Genomic DNA, 21,274 nt, shown 5'->3' on the forward strand with positions numbered 1-21,274 from the left:
AGAGTGAGTTTGTATCCAATTACTTTTGGATATAGTATACAATGTGTAAAAGTACTTGTATTATTTAGAATAGCAATATTATTGACAAGTAGCATTACTCTTTTTAATTTTAGAGATAATTGGGATTTCTGAAAGATTATTATGCATAAGTTTTTGGCTGATTCAGTTAACTTTTTGGATAGAAAAAAAAAACACATGAGTTCTTTTTAAACCATTCAGCAGAGAAAGGATATTAAATGAGTATGTTTTTAAAGCAGGCTAGTGAAAAGGGGATCTTTAAAAGCACTCTAAGAGCGTTATTTAACTTGTCTACCAGAATGTAATACATCATTATTAATAGTAGTTTCCACAAATTTTTAAAAATTGGAACTGCTATTACTGATTGCTACTTTTCCATGGATGTATTTACCTGAAAAGACTCTAAGAAGGTAAATCACTCAAATATTTTTCTAATATGTTTTTTCATGTGTTTGCCTCATGTTATTGTTTCCTTGCTGTGAGCAATTTTATAGCATATGATAGATTCATAAGCATCACATAAAGTCTTTGACAGTTTATTGATATAAGGCTTAAGTTTTCAAAGAATATTCTTTTAAAGAAGAGTTGTTTCCTTTTAATACAATACTAAGCTTTCCTTTTAATTTTTTACATTAAAAATTAGATTTCCCATTTAATTAAAACTGAGTTTCCTTTTGGATCTATTTAGTGTTTCATGTTAAAATATTTATAGAAATATTCTTAACATGGTATAAGTCAAACTGACAATTCAGATTTTCATTGCATAAATATTTTGTGGTCTAGAGTGCAGTGGATACTAAAAAATTACAGACATATACTTATTAATTTAGCAGTCTCAGTTATATTCAAAAAGAGGAAAACTGTGCTTGAGAAATCTTTTTTTCTTCTGCTGATGTCTAATATTTCATTTTTCATTCTTTTGTCAATTAGTCAATAGTACCTTAATAAATATTCAAAGACAGAGCATCTGAAAATAAAAATAATTTGGATAAATGAAAATTTCCTCAGTCTTTTTTAAGCCAAGGAAAATTCACCACTGCCTGTGAAAGGTATGTTAAAGCTCATTGTGTTGCAAATAACAATATTAATAGCCATAGTGAATTTCCAATTTAAACAGTAATTTTTATATTTTATTGCTCAATCCAGTGGAGATTTTAAACTGACTTCTAAGTGCATATGTAAGTTTTTGCATATCTGACTCGTAGTATTGTACATACTGTTTTAGCTAAGGTTTTCTTTGACTTTATTACTTAGCATATAATTATATTTTTCCATGTAATTATTTAAAGCAGTGATTAGATTAACACATCTGGATAGCTTGAATACCTGTCATCTTTTCTATCAATAGTAAGCCCAGGGTTTTTTTTTTTTTTCCAGATAAATTAGTACATATATATTTTTTTATCTTGAAAACTATGTTTGTAATTGTATTGTTTAAGTTTATCAAGAATGGATTAAAAGGTTTTATTACAAAGACTTGCAAAGAATCTTTTAAGAACTAATATTTCTGTCATCAAAATTATCATTGCTTTTAGTGCCTGAACTCTGTCTAATTAAATATTCCCCATGTGAATTACTCAGTTTGTGTCTTACAAAGCCAATGAGAACTAAATAACAATATGGAAATTAACAAAGTATTACATTTTGACTTATGTATGGTTTGAATTGAATATTCGCGGTCATACGATTCACTTGATTAATTTATTTTACACAAATGTAGAGGAAGCTAAATATGCATCAGCTGCCTAGGGATGAAGGAACAATGCCCATTTAAATTAATGCTATAACTTTTAAGTCACACCTTTTTCCCTGAAAATACACCTTGAAGCATATGAAAAACTTATTAGAAAATAAGAGACTATGTCCAAATCATTTTAAAGCATCTTACATGGAATGTACCTTTTCCATGAAGCATAACATATATATAGTTAAGTAAAGTAAAAATGTATTTACAATAAAAAATAGTTACAGTTTCACTTAATGATTCAAATTATATTTTTGATTAGCTTCATTCTTTCGTCTTCTTCACTAGATGAAGTACTACATTCAGGTTAATGGCTTCCTCCCTTGGACTAAATGCAAGAAATTTCAGGAAAATACAGCAAATATCAGAAAATAAATATCAAGATCAAGGAGATGAAAGCATGATGATATTGGTACTTACAACAATTATATATGGTACTTAAGGCAAAAATAGCGGTACTTACAACCTTTAACACCTTGATGAGAAAAAATATTAATGCAACAAATTAGGAATAGATACCAGCTGCAGAGAATAGAGCTCATTTATGAAATTAGTGTACCAAAGTTTGTTGATAGCAGTTCAACAAATAAAAATTAATTTTACTTACAAGCAAGACTGGAAAAATTCTAAATACCTTAGCCAACCAAATCTTAAATGTATTAAAATATAATTAATCCTGTCAAATAGAGTGTATTGCAGAAGTATAAGGATGGCATAACTTTATAAAATTAAATTAATGAAATTTCTCTTATTTTGGCAAATGAAGAAAAGTTGTGTCTAGAAATTAAATGTAGAGGCAACAGGAGGTTTTATGACTGTCTACACCATGTGTAATAAAGTATCTTAAAATATTAGAATGAGGCAAGAAATCTCTTAGCCTATAAAAATTATTTCAGAAAAAACTTGCAGCAAATATACACTTAATGTACGTCTAAATGTTAGAAGCATTTCTTTAAGATAAGGACTAAAACAGATATCCACTATATGTGCTACTCTTCAACTTTGAACTAAAGGTCTGTCTAAGAAAATTACACACAAAAAAATAGGTAACACTCATAGAAACAGTATTTAAATTAACGCGAAGTTCAGAAAGAAAACTAGATATGTGGATGAACAAGGGCAAGCAATAGTTTTCCTGTAATAGAATAGTCAATTAGGGAATATAATAGACACGAAATTACCATTGGATAAAATTTGTAATCATAAAAAAAAAATAAAATGCACATAGGTATTTATGGCTACACATGCCTAAAAGCTTATGTAGATAATTTCAAAATGTCTTTATATGGCACAAAAATGATGTGCATAAATAACATGTTCAGTCTATCAATTGATTTAAAATTTCAGGTGATTAATATATAATTTTTGTACTAACTTATAAATTGCATGTATTCTAATAAAAAATCCAGCATTAGTTTTGGAGATTTCGATGAAAAACTCTATACTATATAAGAAAATCTTTTGATAGTTAAGATAATTTTAAAATCACAAAAAGATTTTCAGTGTGTTACCTTATCAATATGAAAAATTAAAAATTATTGCAGTAGATATAGACACAAGAACAGATTGACTATTGAAATAGACAATAAAATCTGGGATAAAATAATACAATGGGAAAATAGTATATAATATACATAAGTATAGGGAAAACATATGGGAAAAATATTCTAGGCACTGGAATAGAAAGATAGTTCTTAAAAAAGAAACAGAAAAGATGGAAGGAGAAGAGAAACAGAAAGAAGGGAAGAGAAGGGAGTGACAGGAAGGGGAAAAGAGGAGAAGAGAAACAAAAAAATCTCAAACCACATATGAAAACACATCAATTTATTTCACTACACCAATATGAAAGGTTTCCTCTTCAAATAAACTACACAAAGTGTTTTATATATATATATGTTTCTGGCTGTTCTCGGGCTTCTTGAGAGCCTATATAGGAAGCTGTCTATTTTCCAGATTAACTTTAGGTAATACACTATTGCACGCTTCTGAAACTGGAGTAGGCATAGTCTCAATTCTGTGCAGAAAAGATGCACAAGAACAGAATATCCATGATCCATCTTCTTGGAATATCAATTTTACTGTAGGATTTGGAAAAAACTAATTTAGTTGATTTCCAAATTTAGTTAAAACAAACTTACATAAAGAAATACAGCAATGTCCCAGAGAAGAGCCAAGATAGCTGAATAGATGTAGCCAGGAAGAGCATCCCCCACTGAGAGAACAGACCACCAGGAAGGCTAGCATACTCTAGCAGTTCTTTGGAGGGAAGGCATTCAGAATGGATGAAGGGTGGGACCCTGAGCTAAAAGAGGAAAAAGCTCAGAGCCCTGCACAGGGTTGCCAAGCACCAGGACTCATTCCTGGCCCCAAGCAGCTCCTGTGAAAGGGGTGAGTTAATAGGTAAGGAATGGTCTACCCTCACCGTGGGTCTCTGGAATCCTAGCTGCAGTTAAGACCTCACAACTGCCATGGACATTTGAGTTGACAGCAAGAGCTACTTGGACAGGGGTAAGAAAAGGAGTCCAGTCTATATGGAGCCCAGAGGGCTTGGCACAGGAACAGCTGCAATGGAACATGGCCAGGGATACACATCCTCCAAGTCTCACCATGCTCTTCTAGGTGGCTTTGGCTTTGATTGACTATTGAACCTTGACAGAGCAAGTCTGTCTTGCCTGTGGGATGGGACCAGTTAGATCAGAGTACCCTCCTGTCTGCTGGCCTCTCCTAGGGTCACCGCCTTGCTGCACTCACTTGCCATGCAGCCTTGCATGCCCAACTGGGGCTCTCCTAAGCAGCTGCCACCAGAGCTTCAACAGCAAACCATGCCTATCAGAGAGCTCCAGCAGCTGGATCCCTGCTGACACACACCCACCCACCCACCTATGACCCACCCTCTACCTCTTTGTTATCATGAACTCACCTCCTCCCTCCCCCGGCTGCCTTGCTAGTATGTGCATGTAGACCTTGCAACCTCACTGCCAACAAGGCAGATGCACATAGAACTTGCCTGCACCTGCCAGTACATGTGTGTGTACATACCCTGCCATGCCACACCATCAGTGGTGCACACACCACCCACCACCTCGAATGCCCTGATGCCACTAGCATGCATGCACACACACAGGCACCACACCACACAGTTGTGCCATGGCGTATGTGTGTATGGACCCTGCAATGCCACCGTCTCACCACCACCGGCTCATGTGTGTAAGCACAGACCACACTGCCACTGTCCTGACAAAGCACTTTTGTTACCACCAACCATCACAGATTGTTGCCAGCAGGCTAGTGTCACCTTGGCCCCTTGAGTAGGTGCTGAACCTCAAGGAGCCAGAGAACAAAGCCATGGACATGGATCCAGTACCTCCTCCCTTACCCAGAGTAAGAGCACACAGTCCAGGAGTGCTGTACTGAGACTTGGCCCCCTGAAATTATGCAGAAATGAAGCCAGTCAACTGAACCCAATTTATAGCACAGTCAAATCCTCAGGGAGATCAAATAATACAAAAGCAAAAAGCCTCATTCAAAGGACAGCAACTTCAAAGATTAAATTATAATCAGCTCACACAGATGAGAAAGAACAAGTGAAAGTACCTTGGTAACTCAAAAGCCAAGGTGTCTTCTTACCTCCAAATGACCTTGCTAGCTCTTCAGCAATAATTCTTCACCCAGCTGAAATTATTGAAATTACAGACATAGAACTCAGAATCCGGATAGCAACGGAGATCATTAAGATTCAAAAGAAAGTTGAAGTACCAAGCAATCTAAAGAATGTGATAAAGTGATACAGATGTTGAAAGACAAAATAGCCATTTTAGGAAAGAATCAAACTTATCTGATAAAACTGAAAAACATACCGTAAGAATTTCATAATACAATACAATCAGAAGTATTAACAGCAGAATAGGCCAAGATGAAGAAAGAATCTCAGAGCTCAAAGACCAGTTCTTCAAATCAACTGAGTCAGACAAAAATATAAAAGAACAAAAAAGGATAAACAAAACCTCTGAGAAATATGGAATCATGTAAGAAAACCAAACCTACAACTCATTGTCATTCCTGAAAGAGAGAGAGAGAGCAAGTAATTTGGAAAACATATCTGAGGATACTGTTCATGCAAATTTCCCCAACTTTGCAAGATTGGTCAACATTCAATTTCAGGAAATTCAGAGAACCCCTGTGAGATACTACACAAGAAGACCATCCTCAGGACACAGAGTCATTAGATTCTCCAAGATCAAGATCAACATGAAAGCAAAAATATTGAAGATTAATATTGATATTTGTGCACTTGATTATGTCATCATGTTTTTGGCATGCTACAGAAAAGGGCAGGTCACCTACAAAGGGAACCCTATTAGGCTAAAAGCAGAACTTTCAGTAGAAACTCTATAACCCAGAAGAGATTGGGGGCCTATATTTAGCATCCTTAAAGAAAAGAAAGTCCAACAAAGAACTTCATATCCAGCCAAACCAAATTTCATAAGTTAAGGAGAAATAAACTCCTTTTCAGACAAGCAAATGCTAACAGAATCTATCACCACCAGACCTGCGGTCAAGAGGTCTTTAAAGGAGTGCTAAACATGGAAACAAAAGATCATTATGGGCACCAAAAACAAAACAAAACAAACCACATTTAAGTACGTAGACAATTGACACTATAAAGCAGACTCACAATCAAGTCTGCATAACAACCAGCTAACAACATGATGACAGAATCATGCATGCACATATCAAAATTAACCTTCAACATAAACAGTTTAAATGCTCCACTTCAAAGGTACAGAGTGGCAAGTTGGTTAAAGTAACAAGATCCAACTGTATGTTGTCTTCAAGAGACCCATCTCACATTCAAGGACACCCATAGACTCAAAGTAAGAGAACAGAGAAAAGTCTACCAAGGAAATAGAAAACAGAAAAGAGCAGCAGTTGCTACTGTAATTTAAGACAAACAAGACTTTAAACAAACAATGATCAAAAAAGACAAAGAATGGCATTACCTAATTATTATGGGCTCAATTCAACAAGAAGACTTAACCATCTTAAATATATATGTACCCAACGCTGAAGCACCTACATTCATAAAACAAGTTCTTAGAGACCAATGAAGAGAATTAGATAACCACACAATTATAGTGGGAGAATTCGATACACCACTGACACTATTAAGTCCTTAAGTCATTAAGGCAGAAACCTAACAAAGATATTCAAGACCTAAACCTGACACTTGACCAAATGGATCTTATACATATCTAAGAAATTTGACCCAATGACACAGAATTGTACCTCTTTCACATCTGCATATGGAACATACCCTAAAGTTGACCACATGCTCAGCCATGAAACAATTCTCAACAAATTCAAGAAAACCAAACTCATACCAACCATATTCTTCAATCACAGTGCAATAAAACTAGAAATCAATACTAAAAATTATCTCAAAACCATATAATTACATGGAAATTAAATAATTTGCTCCAGAATGACTTTTAGGTAAACAATAAAATTAGGGCAGAAATGAATAAGTTATTTAAATCTAATGAAAACAATGCTACAACATATCAGAATTTCTGGGACATAGCTAAAGTAGTGTTAAAAGGCAAGTTCTCATGCTGAATACCCACATCAAAAAGTTAAAAAGGAGAAAGATGACAGGTAGCAGGGAGGACTAACTTGCAGCTCCTACTTGGACAGACAGAGCAATGTGTGGAGACACATATTATGAATTTTTGCTCCAAGAACTACCAGAAGAAGATACTAGGAAAGCTGAGAGAATCCATGACTCTTTAAAGGAGGTTGATTGCCACTTCAGGCTCTGTAGGACAACCAAGGAACTCCAAAGACAAATGACATAACCTTTTGGGAGCTCTATGGCCCCATTCACCATCTGATCATCCCTATACTACTGCAGCTGATGTGCTCTTGAAAGCGCCACCTCCTGGCTGGAGGCCAACAAATACAAAACTAGCACACTTAACAAACATAAAACCAAGGACCTTGACAGAGTCCACTTCACTCCTCTGCTACCTCCTTTGGTTCAGATGCTGGTGTCCACAGCCGAAAGACATGAAGACAGATCACATGACAGGACCCTGCAGACACTCCCCAAGACCAGAGCCTGGTAGCTCTATTAGGTGGCTAGATCCAGAGGAGAAATAACAGTCACCGCAGTCAGGCTCTCAAGAAGCTCCATAACCAGGGAAAAAGAGAGAGCACCACATCAAGGGAGCACCCTGTGGGATCAAATAATCTGAATAGCAGTTCTTGAGTTCCAGATCTCCTCTCTGATATAGTCTACCCAAATGAGAAGGAATCAGAAAAAACAGTTCTGGTAACGTGACAAAACAAGATTTTTTTTAACACTCCAAAAAGATCACACTAGCTCACCAACCATGCACCCAAACCAAGACAAAACTCTGAATTGCCAGAAAAAGAATTCATAAAGTCAACTACTAAGTCAATCAAGGAGGTACCAGGAAAAGGTGAAGTCCAAATTAAAGAAATAAGAAAAATGGATACAGGGTATGAATGAGGAAATCTTCAGTGAAATAGAAGTCATAAATTAAAAAACAATCACAACTTCTGGAAATGAAGGACACACTTAGAGAAATGCTAAATGCACTGGAAAGTCTCAGCAATAGAATTAAGCAAGTAGAAGAAAGAATTTCAGAGTTCAAAGACAAGACTTTTAAATTAACCCAATCTGACAAAGACAAAGATAAAAAATATTTTTTAAATGAACACAGCCTCCAAGAAGTTTGAGATCGTGTTAAATGACTAAACCTAAGAAAAATTGGTGTTCCCGAGGAAGAACATAAATCTAAAAGTTTAGATTTATCTACATATTTGAGAGAATAATCAAGGAAAACTTCCCTGGTCTTGCTAAAGGTCTAGAAATTCAATACAAGAAGTTCAAAGAACACCTGGGAAATTCACAACAAAAGGATCATCACATCTGCACATAGTTATCAGGTTATCTAAAGTCAAGACAAAAGAACGAATCTTAAGAACTGTGATTCTTCCTATCCATGAGCATGGTATGTTCTTCCATTTGTTTGTGTCCTCTTTTATTTCACTGAGCAGTGGTTTGTAGTTCTCCTTGAAGAGGTCCTTTACATCCCTTGTAAGTTGGATTCCTAGGTATTTTATTCTCTTTGAAGCAATTGTGAATGGAAGTTCATTCCTGATTTGGCTCTCTGTTTGTCTGTTACTGGTGTATAAGAATGCTTGTGATTTTTGCACATTAATTTTGTATCCTGAGACTTTGCTGAAGTTGCTTATCAGCTTAAGGAGATTTTGGGCTGAGACAATGGGGTTTTCTAAATATACAATCATGTCATCTGCAAACAGGGACAATTTGACTTCTTCTTTTCCTAACTGAATACCCTTGATTTCTTTCTCTTGCCTAATTGCCCTAGCCAGAACTTCCAACACTATGTTGAATAGGAGTGGTGAGAGAGGGCATCCCTGTCTTGTGCCAGTTTTCAAAGGGAATTTTTCCAGTTTTTGCCCATTCAGTATGATATTGGCTGTGGGTTTGTCATAGATAGCTCTTATTATTTTGAGGTACGTTCCATCAATACCGAATTTATTGAACGTTTTTAGCATGAAGGGCTGTTGAATTTTGTCAAAAGCCTTTTCTGCATCTATTGAGATAATCATGTGGTTCTTGTCTTTGGTTCTGTTTATATGCTGGATTATGTTTATTGATTTGCGAATGTTGAACCAGCCTTGCATCCCAGGGATGAAGCCCACTTGATCATGGTGGATAAGCTTTTTGATGTGTTGCTGAATCCGGTTTGACAGTATTTTATTGAGGATTTTTGCATCGATGTTCATCAGGGATATTGGTCTAAAATTCTCTTTTTTTGTTGTGTCTCTGCCAGGCTTTGGTATCAGGATGATGTTGGCCTCATAAAATGAGTTAGGGAGGATTCCCTCTTTTTCTATTGATTGGAATAGTTTCAGAAGGAATGGTACCAACTCATCCTTGTACCTCTGGTAGAATTCAGCTGTGAATCCATCTGGTCTTGGACTTTTTTTGGTTGGTAGGCTATTAATTATTGCCTCAATTTCAGAGCCTGCTATTGGTCTATTCAGGGATTCAACTTCTTCCTGGTTTAGTCTTGGAAGAGTGTAAGTGTCCAGGAAATTATCCATTTCTTCTAGATTTTCCAGTTTATTTGCGTATAGGTGTTTATAGTATTCTCTGATGGTAGTTTGTATTTCTGTGGGGTCGGTGGTGATATCCCCTTTATCATTTTTAATTGCGTCGATTTGATTCTTCTCTCTTTTCTTCTTTATTAGTCTTGCTAGTGGTCTGTCAATTTTGTTGATCTTTTCAAAAAACCAACTCCTGGATTCATTGATTTTTTGGAGGGTTTTTTGTGTTTCTATCTCCTTCAGTTCTGCTAGGAAGAATCAATATCGTGAAAATGGCCATACTGCCCAAGGTCATTTATAGATTCAATGCCATCCCCATCAAGCTACCAACGAGTTTCTTCACAGAATTGGAAAAAACTGCTTTAAAGTTCATATGGAACCAAAAAAGAGCCCGCATCTCCAAGACAATCCTAAGTCAAAAGAACAAAGCTGGAGGCATCACCCTACCTGACTTCAAACTATACTACAAGGCTACAGTAACCAAAACAGCATGGTACTGGTACCAAAACAGAGATATAGACCAATGGAACAGAACAGAGTCCTCAGAAATAATACCACACATCTACAGCCATCTGATCTTTGACAAACCTGAGAGGAACAAGAAATGGGGAAAGGATTCCCTATTTAATAAATGGTGCTGGGAAAATTGGCTTGCCGTAAGTAGAAAGCTGAAACTGGATCCTTTCCTTACTCCTTATACGAAAATTAATTCAAGATGGATTAGAGACTTAAATGTTAGACCTAATACCATAAAAATCCTAGAGGAAAACCTAGGTAGTACCATTCAGGACATAGGCATGGGCAAAGACTTCATGTCTAAAACACCAAAAGCAACAGCAGCAAAAGCCAAAATTGACAAATGGGATCTCATTAAACTAAAGAGCTTCTGCACAGCAAAAGAAACTACCATCAGAGTGAACAGGCAACCTACAGAATGGGAGAAAATTTTTGCAATCTACTCATCTGACAAAGGGCTAATATCCAGAACCTACAAAGAACTCAAACAAATTTTCAAGAAAAAAACAAACAACCCCATCAAAAAGTGGGCAAAGGATATGAACAGACATTTCTCAAAAGAAGACATTCATACAGCCAACAGACACATGAAAAAATGCTCATCATCACTGGCCATCAGAGAAATGCAAATCAAAACCACAATGAGATACCATCTCACACCAGTTAGAATGGCAATCATTAATAAGTCAGGAAACAACAGGTGCTGGAGAGGATGTGGAGAAATAGGAACACTTTTACACTGTTGGTGGGATTGTAAACTAGTTCAACCATTATGGAAAACAGTATGGCGATTCCTCAAGGATCTAGAACTAGATGTACCATATGACCCAGCCATCCCATTACTGGGTATATACCCAAAGGATTATAAATTATGCTGCTATAAAGACACATGCACACGTATGTTTATTGCGGCACTATTCACAATAGCAAAGACTTGGAATCAACCCAAATGTCCATCAGTGACAGATTGGATTAAGAAAATGTGGCACATATACACCATGGAATACTATGCAGCCATCAAAAAGGATGAGTTTGTGTCCTTTGTAGGGACATGGATGCAGCTGGAAACTATCATTCTTAGCAAACTATCACAAGAACAGAAAACCAAACACCGCATGTTCTCACTCATAGGTGGGAACTGAACAATGAGATCACTCGGACTCAGGAAGGGGAACATCACACACCGGGGCCTATCATGGGGAGGGGGGAGGGGGGAGTGGGGAGGGATTGCATTGGGAGTTATACCTGATGTAAATGACGAGTTGATGGGTGCAGCACACCAATAAGGCACAAGTATACATATGTAACAAACCTGCACGTTATGCACATGTACCCTACAACTTAAAGTATAATAATAATAAATAAATTAAAAAAAAAAAAAAAAAAAAAGAACTGTGAGAAGGGGGAGCCCAGAGAGTCACCTGCTTTCCTAAAAACCTCTTCTTTTTGGGCCTCCGAACTTCTCCACCTTTCCCTGACCAGTTTATTTCTCTCCCTCTCTTCTGACACTGCGTCTTCTTCATGGCTCCCTTCTCTATACCTTCCCAGAGGCATCTCCTCTGACCGCAGCTCCCCCAACTTCCTTCTTCCAGGAACTGTCTCAAGATTCCCGAGTGGTCTCTTGGCCCCTAATTGTTTTACACTATCTTTCTTAAGTTCTCTCACTTATTTCACTGTTCCTGGAAAGATGGAATCAGAGAGTCAGTCACCTTTGGGTTACTTTTGTCAAGCAGCTTGTTGTTTTTCTAGTTGATTATTTCATTTTTTGGAGATAATATATTATTTATATGTAATTCAATGTCTAAATATCAGTTATAATTTAAGCTTTATACATTAAAAAAAATAACTGTGAGACAAAAGCATCAGATAACCTGTAAAGGAAACCTATCAGATTAGCAGTAGGTTTCTCAGCAGAAACCATATAATCCCAGAAGAGACTGAGGTCCTATCTTTAACCTCCTTAAACAAAACAACTGTCAGTCAAGAATTTTGTATCCATCAAAACTAAGCTTTAAAAATGAAGAAAAAAATACAGTCTTTTTCAGAAAAACAAATTCTGAGAGAATTCGCCACTACCAAGCCAGCACTACAAGAACTGCCAAAATGAGCTCTAAATCTTGAAACAAATCCTCAGAATACACCAAAATACAATGTTCTTACAGTATAAATGTAACAGGACCTATAGAATGAAAACACAATGAAAAAAAACAAGTTATTCAGGCAACAAATAACACAATGAATAGAATAGTGCTTCATATCTCAATACTAATGTTGAATGTAAATGCCTCAATGCCCCCATATAAAAGATATAGAATGGCAGAATGGAGAAGAATTCACCAACCAATCTGTCTTGAAGAGACTCACCTGACACATAAGGACTCACATAAACTTAAGGTAAAGGGATGGAAAAAGATAATCCTTGCATATGGACACCAAAAGTAGAGGAGTAGCTATTCTTATGCGAATAAAAAAAACTTTAAAGCAACAGCAACTAAAAAAGACAAAGAGGGACATTATATAATGATAAAAGGACTAGTCCAACAGAAAAATATCACAAACCTAAATATATATGCACCTACCCCTGGAGTTCCCAAATTTATAAAACAATGACTGCTCCTAAGAAATGAGATACATAGCAACACAATAATGATGGGGAACTTCAATACTCCACTGACAGAACTAGACAGAAAGACAGAAAGTCAACAACGACAACAAAAAAATAACTTAATCTATACCCTACAATGAATAGACTGAACAGATATTATATTTACACAACATTCTACCCAACAAATGCAGAAAATATATTCTATTCATCAGCACATAGAACATTCTCCAAGATGGACCATATGAGAGGCCACAAAACAAGTCTTGACAAGTTTAGGAAAACTGAAATTATATCAAGTACTCTTTTGGACCACAGTGAAATAAAATTGGAAATCAACTCCAAAAGGTACCTTTAAAATCATGCAAATACATAGAAATTAAATAACCTGCTCCTGAATGCTCACTGGGTCAAAACTAAAACCAAGATGGAAATTTAAAAATTCTTTGAACTGAACAATAATAGTGTCACAACATATCAAATTTTCTGGGATACAGCAAAGGCAGAGCTAAGAGAAGAGTTCATGGCATTAAATGGCTACCTCAAAACGTATGAAAGAGCACAAATAGACAATCTAAGGTCACACTTCATGGAACTGTAGAAGTAAGAACAATCCAAACCCAAACCCAGCAGAAGAAGAGAAATAACGAATGTCAGAGCAGAACTAAATGAAATTGAAATGAAAAAAAATAATAATGTAAAAGAAAAAGGAAACAAAAATCTGATTCTTTGAAACAGACCATTACTGAGATTAACCAAGAAAAGAAGACAGAAGATCCAAATAAGCTCAATTAGAAACAAAATGGGGAAAATTACAACTGAAACCACAGAAATACAAAAGATTATTCAAGGCTACTATGAACTCCTTTATGCACATAAACTAGAAAACCTAGGAGAGATTAATACATTTTTAGAAATATACAACCTTGCTAGATTAAACCAAAAAGATATAGGATCTCTGAACAGACCAATAACAAGCAGAAAGATTAAAATGGTAAATTTAAAAATTGCCCCCCAAAAATGTCCAAGACCAGATGGATTCATGGCTGAATTCAATCAGACATCCAAAGAGTTGGTACCAATACTATTGACGCTATTCCAAAAGATAGAGAAAGGAGGAATTCTCTCTAAATAATTTTATGAAGCCAGTATAACCCTAATATCAAAAGCAGAAAAGGACATAACAAAAAAAGAAAACTACAGGTCAATATTCCTGATGAACATAGATGTAAAAATTCTCAACAAAATACTAGCAAAATGATTCCAACAGCATATCAAAAAGATAAGCCACCATGATCAAGTGGGTTTCATACCCAGGACACACAGATGGTTTAACAGATGTAAGCCAATAAATGTGATACACCACATAAACAGAATTAGAAACAAAAATCACATGATCATGTCAATAGATGCAGAACAAGAGTTTGACAAAATCTAGCCTCCCTTTATGATTAAAACCCTCAGCAAAATCAGCATAGAAGGGACATACCTTAAGGTAATAAAAGCCATCTATGAAAACCCCACAGCCAACATTGTACTGAATGGGGAAAAGTTGAAAGCATTTCATCTGAAAACTGGAACAAAACAAGGATGCTCAGTTTCATCACTTCTATTCAACATAATACTGGAAGTCTTGGCCAAACCAATCAGAAAAGAGAAAGAAATAAAAGTAATCCAAATCGGAATGAATTCAAACTGTTTCTGTTTGCTGATAATACAATCATAACCTAGAAAACCCTAAAGACTCGTCTAAAAAACTCTTAGAACTGGTAAATAAATCCAGCAAAGTTTTAGGATGCAAAATTAATGTAAACAAATCAGTAGCTCTGTTATACACCAACAGCAACCAAGCTGAGAATTAAATCAAGAACTCAACCCCAATAGTTGAAACAAAAACACTTAGGAATTTACCTAACCAAGGATATGAAAGATCTCTACAAGGAAAACTACAAAACACTGCTGAAAAAAATCAGACAACACAAACAAAATGGAAACACATCCCATGCTCATGAATGAGCAGAATCAATACTGTGAAAATTACCATGCGGCCAAAAGCAATATACAAATACAATGCAATTCCCATCAAACTACCATCATTCTTCAAAGAACTTGAAAAAACAGTCCTAAAATTCACATGGAACCCAAAAAGAGCCCACATACCCAAAGCAAGACTACACAAAAAGAACAAATCTGGAGGCATCACATTATCTGACTTCAAACTATACTATAAGGCCATAGTCATCAACACAGAATGGTTCTGATATAAAAGTAGGCATGTAGACCAATGGCACAGAATAGAGAACCCATATGTATATTACACAAACACCATGAAATACTACTCAGGCATAAAAAGGAATGAAATAATGGCATTTTTAGCAAGCTTAATGGAATTGGAGAATTGGAGACCATTATTCTAAGTGAAGTAGCTCAAGAATGGAAATCCAAACTCGGTATGTTCTCACTCATATGTGGGAGCTAAGCTATGAGGACGCAAAGGCGTAAGAATGATACAATGGACTTTGGGGACGTGGGGGAAAGGGCGGGAGGGGAGTGAGGGATAAAATACTACACATTAGGCACAGTGTACACTGCTGGGAGTGCACCAAAATCTCAGGAATCACTACTAAATAACTTATTCATGTAACCAAATACCATCTGATCCCAATAAACCGATTGAAATTTTTTAAAAATGTTAAAAAACCTCAAATTAACAACCTAATATCACACTTAGAGCAACTAAAAAATAAGGACAAACCAACCACAAAGTTAGCAGAGGAAGAGAAATAACCAAAATCGGAGATGAACTGAATGCAATAGAGAGGTGAAAAACCAACAAAAAAAAAATCAATGAAACCAAAAGCTGAGGATTTTTTGTGGAAAAATAAATAATATTGATAGGCCACTAGGAGACCAATAAAGAAAAAAAGGGAGAAGATACATAGAAAGCAATCAGAAATGGCAAAGGGAACATTACCACTGACCCCATAGGAATGCATAAAATCTGCAGGGACAATTATGAATACCTATATGCACACAAACTAGAAAACCTAAAAGAAACTAATAAATTCCTGGAAGCATATGACCTTCCAAGATTGAACAAGGAAGAAATCAAAACTCTGAACAGACCAAAAACAAGTTCCAAAATTGAATCAGTAATAAAACCAGAAAAAGCCTACTAACCAGAAAATCCAGGACTAAACAAATTCACAACCAAATTCTACCAAATATAAAAAAAAGAGCTAGTACCAATCCTACTGAAATTATTCAAAAAAATTAAGGAGGATAGACTTTCCCCTAACTCATTTAATGAGGCCAGCATTATTCTGATACCCAAACCTGGCAGAGACACAACAAAAACAGAAAACTTCAGGCCACCATCCCTGATGAACATAGATACAAAAATCGTCAACAAAATACTACCAAACGAAATCCAACAGCACATCAAAAAGCTAACTAAAAATACAAAATTAGTCAGGCGTGGTGATGCATGCCTGTAATCACAGCTACTGGGGAAGCTGAGGGAGGAGAATCACTTGGACCCAGGAGCCGGAGGTTGTGGTGAGCAGAGATCACGCCATTGCACTTCAGCCTGGGCAACAAGAGTGAAACTCCATCTAAAAAACAAAACAAAACAAAAAAAAATGCATCCCCTTCACTTGGCACTCACCCTCTCTCCTGCTGCCCTGTGAAGAGGTGCCTTCTGCCATGATTGTAAGTTTCCTGAGGCCTCCGCAGGTACACAGATCTGTCAGTAAATTAAGTGTCCGTTCTTTATAAATTGCGCGGTCTTGGGTATTTCTCTATAGCAGCATGAGAACAGACACATCATATAAACAGCACTAAAAACAAAAAACACATGATTATCTCAATATATGCAGAAATGGCTTTCAATAAAATTCAATATCTCTTTGTGTTAAACCCTCAACAAACTAGGCATCAAAGAAAAATACCTCAAAATATTAGGAACCCTCTATGATAAACCCACAGCTAATGTCATACTAAATGAGGAAAAACTGGAAGCATTCCCTTGAGAACTAGAATAAAACAAGGATGTCCATTATGCCTCCTATTCAGTATAGTACCAGAAGTCTTAGCTACAGCAATCCAGCAAGAGAAAGAAATAAAAGACACGTAAATAGGAATAGAAGAAGTTATATTATCTCTTTTCACAGAATATTATTTCATACCTAAAAAACACCATAGCTCCTGCCCAAAGGCTCCTAGATCTGATACAAAAAACTTCAGAGTTTCAGAATTCTGTAGCTTTTCTGGAAAACCAACAACATCAAAGGTGAGAGATAAATCAAGAACACAGTCCCATTCACAATAGCCACAAAAAGAATAAAATACCTTGGAATACAGCTAACCAGTGAGGTGAAAAATCTCTACAATGAGAATTATAAAACATGGCTCAAAGAAACACAAATAAGTAAATAAATATTCCTTGTTCATGGATAGAAAAAAATCAATATTGTTAAAATGGCCATACTACCCAAAGATTCAATGTTGTCTCTATCAAGCCACCAAAAACATTTTTCACAGACTTAGAATTGAAACCAAAAAAGAGCCTGAATAGCCAAAGCAATCCTAAGAAAAAAGAACAAAGACAGAGACATCACACTACCCAACTTCCAACCACAAGGCTACAGTAGCTAAAACATCATGGTACTGGTACCAAAACAGACACATAGACCAATGGAATGGGTTAGAGAATCCAGAAGTAGAGCCACACACCTGTAACATATGATCTTTGATGAAGTAGACAATAACAACCAATGGGGAAAGAAATCCTTATTCAATAACTGCTGCAGGGATAACTGGTAAGCCACATGCAGAAGATTGAAACTCAACCCTTCCTTTCACCATATACAAAAGCAACTCAAGGTGGATTAAGAACTTAGAGTTAAAACCTAAGACTATAAAAACTCTAGAAGGAAACCTAGGAAATACCATTCTAGACATTGGCCCTGGCAAAGATTTCGTGACAAAGACACCAAAAGCAATTGCAGCAAAAGCAAAACTTGAAAAATGGAACTTAATAAAACTAAAGAGCTTCTGCAGAGCAAAAGAAACTATCAACAGAGTAAATAGACAACCTACAGTATGGGAAAAATATTTGCAAAGTATGCATCCAATAAAGGTCTAGAATCCAGAATCTATAAGGAACTTAATCAAACTAACAAGCAAAAAAACAACTTCAGTAAAAATGGTCAAAGTACCTGAACAGCCACTTCTCAAAAGACGACATACACATGGCCAACAAGCATATGAAAACTGTTCAACTTCACTAGTCATTAAAGAAATGCAAATCAAAACCACAATGAGATGTACCTCTAACACCAGTGAACATGCTGGTGAAGTTGTGGAGAAAACAGACTGACTATACACTACTGGTGGTAATGTAAATTAGTTCAGCTACCATGGAAAGTAGTCTGGAGATTTCTCAAAGAACTAAGAGTTGAACTACCATTCAACCCAGCAATCCCATTACTGGATATAAACCCCAAAGAAGATAAATCATTCTACCACAAAGATTTATGCATGTATATGTTCATTGCAGCACTATTCACAAGATCAGAGACATGGAGTCAACCTAGATGCCCATCAATAGTGTACTGAATAAAGAAAATGTGGTACATAGACACCATAGAATACTATATGGCCATAAAAAAGAAAAAGATCATGTCCTTCGGAGCAACATGGATGGAGCTGGAGACCATTATCCTAAGTGAATTAATGCAGAAGCCAAAAACCAAATATCACATGTTCTCATTTATAAGTGGGAGCTAAATGATGAAAATACATGGAAACAAAGAAGGAAACAATAGTTACTGGGTCCTGCTTCAGGGTGGAGGGCAGGAGAAGTGTAAGAATTCAAAATGCTTATTACACAGGTGAGGAAACCCCCACAACACACAATTTACCCGTGTAACACACCTGCACATGTACCCCTGAGCTTAAAATAAAAGTTAGACAAAAAAAGGAAATAACTATAAACACAAATTTAACTCTTTCTCTCTGTGTATATACATAAAAATATATATGGGAATTCCAATACAAATATTTTGAAAGTCAACAATAAAAAGGAGAAACACAATAGAAAAATAAAATGAGTAGGAAATCTACACATAAAAAAACAAAATTTTAAAAGACAATACAAATACAAAGAGATTATCAGCATCATTTTAAGCACAAAAAAAGTAAAAATTCTAAAACATGTTCATTTTTACTGTATAATTGGCAAAATTTAATAGTGAATTATTACCAGAAGCTGGTGAGGATGTAATGACAAGAATAGCCCCTTAGGCACTGCCAATGATGGCATGGAAACTGGTCAGGCATTTTGTCATAGTTTGGAGGCATGCATTGGCTATGAATAAACAGTACAGTCCTGCAATTCCACCCCCACATTATACTTTTAGAGATTTCTCTCAGCGTTGAATAAGTAGCCATGGGGATGATAATCTTTGCTGCATTATTTTAGTAACAAAGAGTTGGAAACGTCACTGTCAACTCAGTGAAGTGGCTAGATAAATGTGGTAGTTTCAAATAGTGAAATTATAAAAGACAATTTAAAATGAACAGTATCTACTGTTCTGGAAGAATTTGTAAAACATAGTAAAGAAGAAACGAGAGAATATTTAGCACCTATATAAATTAAATAAGCAAGAGTTGGAAATGGAGGGGAAGATAATGAGATTGGGGAGAAGGAAATAAAAGAAACCAAAAGTAAAACAAAATGAAAACACAACAGAGATAATGCATGGATTAATAGCTTGTCCAAGTTAAACTATTTCTCATTAAACCTTCTAGAAATATATTTTTCATCTATCTGTACATTATATGTACTTTTAGTGTAAAAAGGATCATATTCTATATAATTTTGAGCCTTGTTTTTTTTTAAACATGCTATATAGATAGCTTTCTCTATCTGAACATAGAGAATTTTGCCATTTTCTAAGGAACTGTATTGTATTCCACTACACAGGCTAATTGAAATGTACTTAATAATTCCCCTAATGGTGGACATTTACATTATTTTAAATTTGTTCATTTTCAAAACAATGCTATGAAGAACACTTTATAATATTTTTATAAATGTATAAAACATAACTGTACTTTGCTTACTTAAATAAATATAACTGTAGAATAAATGCCTAAACTTTGAATTGCTGAGTTAAAAATTATATAAATTCTAATTTTGGTAAATTTTACCAAATTATTCCATAAGTTTTATATCACATGGAAAAGATCTTTTAATTTGAAAATTGTGAAAAAAAGTTTCTATTTCTTTGGCGCATTTATGGTTTCTTTTTTATATTTAAATCTCTGAGCCATATGGAATTTATTTTAGTATAAAGAAAGAAGTTGAGATATAGCTTTATTGGGGTAGCCAGTTGCCCCAGCTAGGACTAAATAAACAGCATTTTCCCATATTTTCTATCTATTACATCTTTCTCTAGATTTTAGTCTCTCATTTATTGTCCTTCTCTCAACACAAACTTAATACTATAACTTTATGTTGTGTATCTAAATGTGGTCGTTCTAGTTCTCTCTCATAAATATTATTTTGTATAGTTTTCCTTATATTTTTCTCATGACTGTTTTTCCTGATGAATATAGCATAATTGTATCACATTGAGAATAACTGTGTTAGTATGTGGATCACATTTTATGTGGAGCACATTTATTTATCGATTACTACACAAATAATGTAAACAAAAAATACTGAATATTTTCAAACAAGGAAAAGATATGCATTAAACGTCATCTTCTTTTATATCCTGAAACAGTTGTAAAAATTTCTTCACCTAAATATTGTAAAGTTCCTGTTAGGTTTATTTCTAGATATTTTATCTTTCAATTATTTTTATAAATAGCATTGTTCCATTGTATTTCTAAATGGTTGTTGTATAATAAGAAAGATAGTTTTTATGTATTAATTTTGAGAACTAACTTACCAAATATTTATAATACCTCATAAATTTTCCAGTCATGCAATCATATTATATGCACTAAGAATAATAATTTTATATTTTTCTCCCAATTTTGATATTTATTGTATCTTTCTTTTGACAATTGACATTGGCAAGAATTTTTAAAACAATGTTAACTAGTGACAGGGATAGGGAATACTCCAATTATTCATTGCTATATAATAAACCACCTGAAAAGAGTGTATAAAATGCCATCATTGGTTTTCTCTCATCGTTGTGTGGGTTTTCTTAGCT

Source organism: Macaca mulatta, chromosome 2, assembly GCF_049350105.2.
Source record: "Macaca mulatta isolate MMU2019108-1 chromosome 2, T2T-MMU8v2.0, whole genome shotgun sequence".
Taxonomy (NCBI): Eukaryota; Metazoa; Chordata; class Mammalia; order Primates; family Cercopithecidae; genus Macaca; species Macaca mulatta.